Source organism: Cibotium barometz, chromosome 38 (assembly GCF_041138505.1).
Source record: "Cibotium barometz isolate CiBa-2024 chromosome 38, ASM4113850v1, whole genome shotgun sequence".
NCBI classification, from domain to species: Eukaryota; Viridiplantae; Streptophyta; class Polypodiopsida; order Cyatheales; family Cibotiaceae; genus Cibotium; species Cibotium barometz.
The window spans coordinates 21,559,209-21,568,208 of NC_141083.1; positions in this window are offsets into that span (position 1 = coordinate 21,559,209).

Genomic DNA, 9,000 nt, shown 5'->3' on the forward strand with positions numbered 1-9,000 from the left:
GTTGGTATCCACACATTAGCATAAATGGACTATAACCAATAGTCGCATGCTTAAGCACTGTTATAGGTAAACTCAACCATTAAGATGTTCTTCTCCCAATTTGATGGTCTTTTGGAGATGTATGCATGAAGAATATCCTCTAAAACATGATTCACCCTTTTCCCATCAAACTAAGGATTATTAGAGGAATACTCAATGTAGTCTCCAATCTTTGGAATTTCTCCATATTTGAGGAAAGCCCCTAATTTCTCAAGTTGTAAAATGTTGACTTCTAATTCAATCTATTTGTTCCATCCCAAAGGTGTGCAACCTTATTCACTTAACATTGATGACACTTTATCACATAGTCTTGAATATACGCCTTCATCTTAGGTTAATAAAACGTCTATTTTACCAAATCACAAGCTTAGTATTCCCGTGGATGACTAGCTATAGGAGCATCATGATATTTATACAGGATCCTTCATACACAAACCTTCTCATTCTAGATTAGGAAATAAGGAATTGACCACTCATAGATGTCATGACTCCTGAGTCTTGAAATGAAACTATGGAGTCCTGTTTGGATTTTCTCCTAAGATTAACAAAAATGATTGTCAGTTTCACATAGCCCTCTCAAAGAAAGTCATAAAGGTCAGCCTTGATCTCGATGGAGTTCAGAGAGTTCACCTCCTCAATTCTAAAGGCATATTCCACTTAGTTTAGGCTACCCTTTTGATACTTTATTTCCATATCAAAGTCTTGCATCAACTCAACCCATTGTGACTTCCTCCCCCTAAACTCAAGTCTTATCATAAATGTACTTAATCGACTCATGGTAGGTTACCACAATAAACTTGGTTTCATAAAGATAATGTCACCAAGTTTTTAGAGCATGTATAACTGCATATACAATGCTTTCTCTTGAGTGTGCCACCTGTCTTACATATCGTCAAGCTTCTTGCTTTTAAATGCCACATGTTGGCCATCCTAGAAACATGCCATGCCTATCACAAAATCACTAGCATCTATCTCAACAAATGGTCTGCTATGTTAGGATATGGCAAGGCCAATACAGGTGCTTCCTTCACCTTAAGCTCAAGAGCTCAAAAAGCATCATTAAGCTTCTCATTCCAAGAAATATAGCTGTTGTACTGATGACCTCTTCCCCAAAGGAGTCTTGTGAAAGGTACATTTAAGTGTGAATAATCCCTCACCGACTTCTTGAGAAAGACGATATCACTAGCATCTATCACGAAATCACTGGCATCTATCTTAACAAATGGTATGCTATTAGGATATGGCAAGGCCAATATAGGTGCTTCCTTCACCTTAAGCTTAAGAGCTCAAAAAGCCTCATCAAGCTTCACATTCCAAGAAATATGGTTGTTGGACTGACGACCTCTTCCCCAAAGTAGGATTGTGAAAGGTACAGTTAAGTGTGAATAATCCCTCACTGACTTCGTGAGAAAGACGAAAATGACCAAAGTTGCCTTATAGTCTAAGGAACTGGCCAATCAAAAACCGTATATGTCCACTCAAGATCTATCCTCATTCCATTTCGAGAAGTTTGATGTCCTAGATATATGTGTTCTCGCTTGAAGGACTCACACTTCATATACTTAGTGTACAACTTCTCCTGCCTCAAAATCCTCAAGATGATTTGGGGATGTTCAGACATGCTCCTCTATTCATTCGCCCTCTCTAAAGAGATCATTCACATCATCTCCTAAAGAGATCATCCGTCATCATTCATAATCTCTAAAGAGATCATTTTTCATCTGCTTAAAAGTAGCGAGAGCATTCGTGAGCCCAAAAGGTAATACCAATAACTCCGAAAACAATCATACCACATACAAATCCCGTCTTGAAGACATCTTCTACAGCTCTATGTATCTAGATGGTGATAACCACTATGAAGGTCAATCCTTGTAAAATAGGTAGCTCACTGAATCAAATCATTCAAGGGATATCTACTCTTCATTGTAACTTTATTGAATTTTTATAGTTGACACACATTCTCCAACTTCCGTCCTCCTTGTGCTTCATAGAAGTACTAGTTCCTCCAAGGAGACTTACTCTTACGAATTTTTCCCATCCTAAGATATTTTGACAACAACTATCAACAAATCTCATCCATCATTCTGTAAGGCACAATGCTCACATTCTAAGACCTTGGAACTAGATCAATCTCATGATTAACTAACCAAGTGGATGGAAGACCATGAGGTAACTCAATTGGGAAAACATCAGCAAACTCTGCCTTGATGTTCTCTAAAGCCTATGTTTCTCATACATCAAGACTAACAGAATTAACTCATAATTATCATCAAATGACATGGTATATATTTAGAACACATTCAAACACTTCATAATTAGAATCATTTACTATATTATTACAAAGTTCAACTCAAATTACAAGAGTAGTGGATGAAACATCAAAATCACTCTATAGACAAAATTGGACACCGTCCATGATAAAAGATACCTTATGCCCCTTCCAATCTATCTCTATACCATGGTTATGAAACCACTCTTTTTACCTATAATAACATCTCCTCTATCAAGATTCATAATCAACTATATGCAACTAACTTATGCAACTATATTAGGTTCGTGGGACTGAAAACTTTCATGTTAAAGCTATAACCCTTGTGCAAGAATTATGATCTAAAACAATAATGTCTACAAAAATAATTTTACCTTTAGCCTTGGTGCATGGGCTCCCTTTGACTTTGACTTGCCCTTCAATTGTGGGCAATTTTTCCTCATGAAGCACATCCACCCTCCTTAAATGTATTGAAGTGTCTGCTCTGCTTTCTTTGATTGCTTTGAATTTGGGTCACCTTGACTTTGGGTTTGTGTTGGAGTCTATGAAGTGTTCCCATGACTAAACTTTTGTTATGTTGGGAGCCTACCTAGTCTATCAAAAGAGGGTTGTATTGGGATTTTTTTAAATTGTTTCTTCGTCGTCGTCACATTATAAATCTTAGCATATCGAATGGCATCATTTTGCTTCAATTTTTTCTTATTTAGAGTTGATATTTATCAGGAAATCCATCCAAAAAGAATCCCAAAATGGTGATAGGATCCATGTGAGTTGCATGATATTTCCAACGGCCAAGATCATAACCCTTTATGTCTCCAAGCTCTACAAAGCAATTCCACCGCGCCTCCCACCACAAGCGTTGTCACACCATCACGTTGCACTATGTGTGCTCATCCCTCATCTCACCTCACTTCACTCACACACACTCATTAGCATGTATTAGAGAGAGATTAGAAAGAGGATTAACAAGAGCAAGACTCTATTGCACAATGGGAGAGTTATTTGTATTATGAGACATTTTCTTTGCTCTGTCATGTAGTATTCTTTTAGGCGAATTTACTTATGAAGCATTCTCTAGATCTAGCTTCAAAATGATGTTGAATCTAATTTTCATTGTAATGTCTCCAAAAAAATATATGATGATAATTATGAGTAAGGAGAGAAGGGAGAACAATGGGTGTAAAGAGAAGGGGCACGCAACTTCTAAATTTCTATAGATAGGTGTCAAAGGGCATATCCTTCATTTCCAAGCTTTTACACTTGTGCAATATATTGTACTTATCCTTAGCCTGCAAGAACTCTTCCTAAAAAACTCTCTCAAAATCTACCCACGTCATGGGTATCATGTGTACTTCTTTCCACAATAAGATCTTTTCCTATTAGGAACCCTTGTACCATTTGTGTCTTAATAGGGAAAGGGTGGAACTTAAAGTGTGTACCCTAGTTACGGAGCCAAGAGTCTACTATCTCTTGAGTCCTCTGCTTTTTCTTGCTTGTATAAGGCTCTGAAGTAAAAGAAGGTGCTACTAATGCTCCAACTCCCCCTAATGTTGTTTGCATAACAATTATGGTGTTGATAAGGTTTAAAATCTACTATAGCCTCATGTCGAAATCTATTTTAGTGACCAAGTAACCATCACATCATCACCATCCTGAGTCATCAAGGTGAACATTCTTGTCTATCATGCACAATCGCTATAATTCCAGGCTGATTTGTTGCTCTTGAGTGTAGAAATGAAGTGCTCCTACCCAAATTCAAGTACAAATCTCGCTCTTGGAAGCTGGCCGAGTTCTTTCAGCCCACTTGGCACACTTGACTAAAGAGATTTGGACTTCCTGCCCATGAGTAAGGCCCTCCTTTTATACTCAAAAGTTAGGCTGTCCACCATGCTTTTATTTTTTCTCCTAAAAACTAATTTCCTTTTACTTTTCTTGCAGAGTGAAAAAACGTGCTTTTCCACGTTAAATAAAATGATTTTTTTTTCTAAAAAAGGTATGTTTTGTGTGCATAGAGCTTATTATCTATGCACACGACCGCTAGGCCATGCCACACAGTTGGCCATGCTTGGCTGCCCTAAGTCGGCTGTTGGTGGCTGGTGGTTGTGGGCCTTTGCTTGCTTAGCTATGCCATCATTACTCTCCCCTTTCCACAAGGTTTCCACCCACAGAGGTATGCCTAGACACATACCTCTTCAGCCTCTTTGTTACGGTTGCTCCGATACCACCCATAAAGTCCTTCCTAAGATCTTCCCTCATCACAACTGAAAACATGGTTAGTCTTAAACTAAGTTATGAAGTAGTATGCTTGCTCACCTCCCAACCATGACAACCATACATCGATCTCCCTTGAGTGCAAGGGCTAGGGCTCCTGCATAGGCCCATGTCTAACTTTGGTGTCCCATACCACTGGAAGGCCTTCGACATGCTAACCTATGTACTTGCCATGTGACATGCTAGCCTATGTACTTGCCATGTGCACAACATGAGCATCTCTCTAATCCATGCTAGACCTTTAGTTGTGCATCTACACAACTGTGTCTCATAATAACATGGGCTCTTACTTATATAGTGATAACTATGCCATAATTAGCTAACTAAAATAACCCAAGCTCTCACTTATACAGTGATAACTGTCATAATTAGCTAACCTCTATAAACATCCTTTAAGTATGTTCAGTCAATCCACAAACCCTAGCCAAGTATCTACTTGTTAATCCCTAATCTCGAGGCCCCCCAACCTCCATGGATTAGGTCCCTAATCCATATATCAGTGTCCAAGTACATAATAGTTTAGTGTGTGGATTATATAACTTGTAATCCTTATGTTCAACACAATATCCAATAAATATACACTTATTGGATTTATTAATTAGCTTTTTCTTTTCAAAACCCAAAATATGAGCATATGTAGTGCACCCAAATATTTGCATAGATGAGAAATATTAGGCTTTACAATTGTAAAAGACCCTTTAAGGGTAATTTTATGAAGTACTTGAGTTGTAGTTAATACATAGTTATTGCTACATCATATGTACTGCATCCAGATAAGAAATATTAGGCTTTACTGTAAAAGCCTCTTTAAGGGTTATTTCATGAAGTGCTCTAGTTGTAAGTTGATGCATAGTTATTGTCACGGCTTCTATCCATAACTATGTAAATTTTTTGGCCTTGGGCATGCTACATGCTTTTTCAACTAAGGTTTGATTCATTCTATTAGCAACTCCATTTTGTCGAGAAATGTGAGGAGTGGTATGTTGTCACTTGACACCTTGCTCCTGAAAATATTCCTTGAATTCAATGAAGGTGTATTCTCTTCCTTCATTTGACCTTAGGGGCTTGATAATTTTTGTAGTTCCTTTTTCTAGCTTTGTCCTTTGTGAAGGCTTCTGTCTTTTTCTCAATGTTTTCATACTTTACAAGCTTTCCAATTTTTCTTGTTGAATTCTAGGATGTCCAAACTTGTGACTAGTTTTCTTTGATGGTTACCTTTGTTTAAATGTTTGGTAATGTGATAGGGATTTTTGCTTTCCCTTTTATGTCATAGATAATATTGTCACCGATTACACATTTTTCAATGTATTTCTCCTTAAGCTTGGAGAACCACTCCTTTTTCATGGAAATTGCCATGATGCATCAAAATTGATCAAGCATCATTGTCAAGGCTCTCAGCCTTTAAAACCAAGGTGGAAATAATTTTTTGTTTGTCCACTTTGTTGGCTACATGAATACAATTCATTCCTTGGTTTAACTACGCTTTCTTTCATGTCGTTTTTCTTTTTGTGATAGAAAGTCAGGCTCATAATACTAAGGCTTGCAGCTCAATAATAACACCTACATTTCTTCTTGGTCATAATCGTATAAGGGTGGGCACGCAAGGAGCTTCTCTAAGGGAACTAATTTTCTTGGTCTCTCTCTCTCTCTCTCTCTTCAATATATCATGGACTCTCATATAAGCCTACTGCACATGGATTACCTCATTTGAGTTTCTATAGATAGCATGTAGCACATGTGGAGAGTTTTAAAGGGTGGATTCATTAAGCTAGATGCCCTAAAACATTTCAAAATATTGAGTTCACAAACTAATCCAACCTTTTATGAGTCATCAAAACACTAAGTAATTTTACTATCTAAAAATAAATAATCAAGTATATGTTGAAGTGGAGACAAAGAGGTAGCAGATGCAGCAAGTAAGAAGAGATGCAAAGAAGCACAACACTCAAAGTATATTGATGAGAATGAGTGAAGTGACATGATAAGGCCACTTACACTCACTCATAAGAGTGTGTACACACCCTAAGGAGGAGGGAAAAAGTGGCCCGGCCCATCATTAGCCTACGTCCACACATCACTACCATATAAGTGGCTTCAAACCTCCTTGTAGTGATGATGTGCACATGTATAGGGATCATGTGGCTGATCAATCCCTAAATGACAATAAGACCAAAGCTTTGCAAAAAACTTCAAACGTCTCTTGTGAGAGAGCCTTCGTAAACATATGTGCCACAATGTCTCTACAATGTAGAGAAATAAGCTTTCTCCTACAATGAGCCTCTCCCTGACATAATGATAATGCACCTCAATGTTCTTTGTGTGAGCATGAAACGCTGGTTCCTTGCATAGAAATAGTCAATACACTCTAGGAGTGTGAAGATGGAGGTGAGGGATTGTTGTCTAACATGAAGATCTTCCAAAAGGCAACTAAGCTATACACACACTCCTCCATAGTTGTAAAAGCTACAATGTACTCAGAGCTTCACAACTCAAAGTGGCCACGGTCAGCTACTTTGTTGAGCCGTGATATACAAGAATCACCAGGATGAAAGCAAAAGCCACCAGTGGACACTCGCACGTGTCAAAACATTTAGTCCAATTGGAGTGACTAAAAGCATGTAGCTAAATATTACCCCCCTTAGTATAGAATAGACCAAGGGACCAAGTGGCCTCAAAAGAATCATTGAATGCATGCAGTTGAATATATTCCCCTTATTATAGAATAACCTAAGGGACCGAGTGCTCTGTAAGCCTAGAAATACTCATTAAAAGAATGCAGTTGAATATCACTCCCCTTGGTATATAATAGCCCAAGGAATTGAGTGCCATGTAAGTCCCCAAATCTTACCAATTCTTAAACTTTACTTCTGAGATTGTGCATAAACCTACTCAATTATCATGAGGAAAATTTGCTAAATACCAAGTGTCATTTTTTAGGATTATGTCGTACTCATCCTACATGGGTTGTATCCACAATGATAATTTTCTTATGCTTCCTCAAAGAAGACAGTTCCTCTTCATTGCATATACTCGCAATGAGAGCATGAGCCACAAAACAATAAGATCTGCATGATGAGAACATGCATGTGTCCTACTACTAAGTAAAGAAGTAGTTAATTTTCTATCCCGCAATGTTTGCACCAACCATTTTGGCATTCTCTAGGATGCATGTTGCATGCATGTATGACTGCTTTCATCCCCAATGACCTCATCAATAGGCTGATTTGTGCCCTAAAATTTGAGCTAATTTTCATCCTGTATACTTTCAGCCATATATGCATGAAACGCCTTTAACATATACTCCCCCCCTTGATATGTATGAATCATCCAACTTTATATGTTTATCCATAGAAACAAAGTGTCTAAAGCATGTATAAACATGTGATTTTGCCTTCAATGGATACACCCAGGTTTTCCTGGAGAAGTCGTCAATAAAAGTCACAAAGTAGAGATATCCCCCGAGGATGGTGAGCTCATTGGACCACATATATCACAATGTATAAGCTATAATAGCCCTTATTGATCCATCTTTGGGGAATGATGCTCATTGCATCTTACTTAAAATGCACCCCTCACATACATGTTTGATAAGGGGCTCAAGTTGTGGTAACTCTGACACCATTTCTTGCCTTTTAAGGTGCAACAAACTTCTAGAAATTAAGTGACCAAAGTAAGCAATCTAGAGCCCTTCATCACTCATAGCACGCATGTGAACAAGCATTATGTACCTATTTAACGTGTAAAGCCCACACTCTGCCATTTTTTACATGTCTTTTTTTCATCAATGATCTGCTATAGCAATCATCTTGGTTGCATTCAATGGCCATTTATAGTACTTATTATATAGGTTATTCAATGGCCATTAATAGTACTTATAGGTTATTGGGATATTTAAATTTTGTGTATCGTTATTTGTGCAAGCTAAAATGGTAAGTAGTGATGTATTTATTGGGATGCTTTTTATTGAGGATAAGCTTTGATGGGACCAACTACCCGTTGTCCTCCTATTATGATACATCATAATGTATTAGTCTACCAAAGGGATTTGGAGTATTGTTATTGGTATTGAGGAACTATGCCCCATCTCTAGCGTGAAAAATAATACAGGTACTTCGGATGGTGGTACTAGTTTGGATGTAAATGTGGCATCCGCCTTCATACCTCTCATAGCAGAACAAGCTAGGTAGGATGGCAAGGATACATAGACACTTGCATTGGTAGCACTTTCTATGAAATAGAGTATTATTCCTCATATTCACTCATATAAAACTGCCACAAGTAGACTTGGAATGCACTTGTTACGTTAAAACCACTAGGATCATAATAGGGAGACACACCGTCCAACCAAATACCAACTAGTTCATCACTTCAATCAAATTACCACAACCGAAAAATTAATAAATATCATAAAAACATAACAT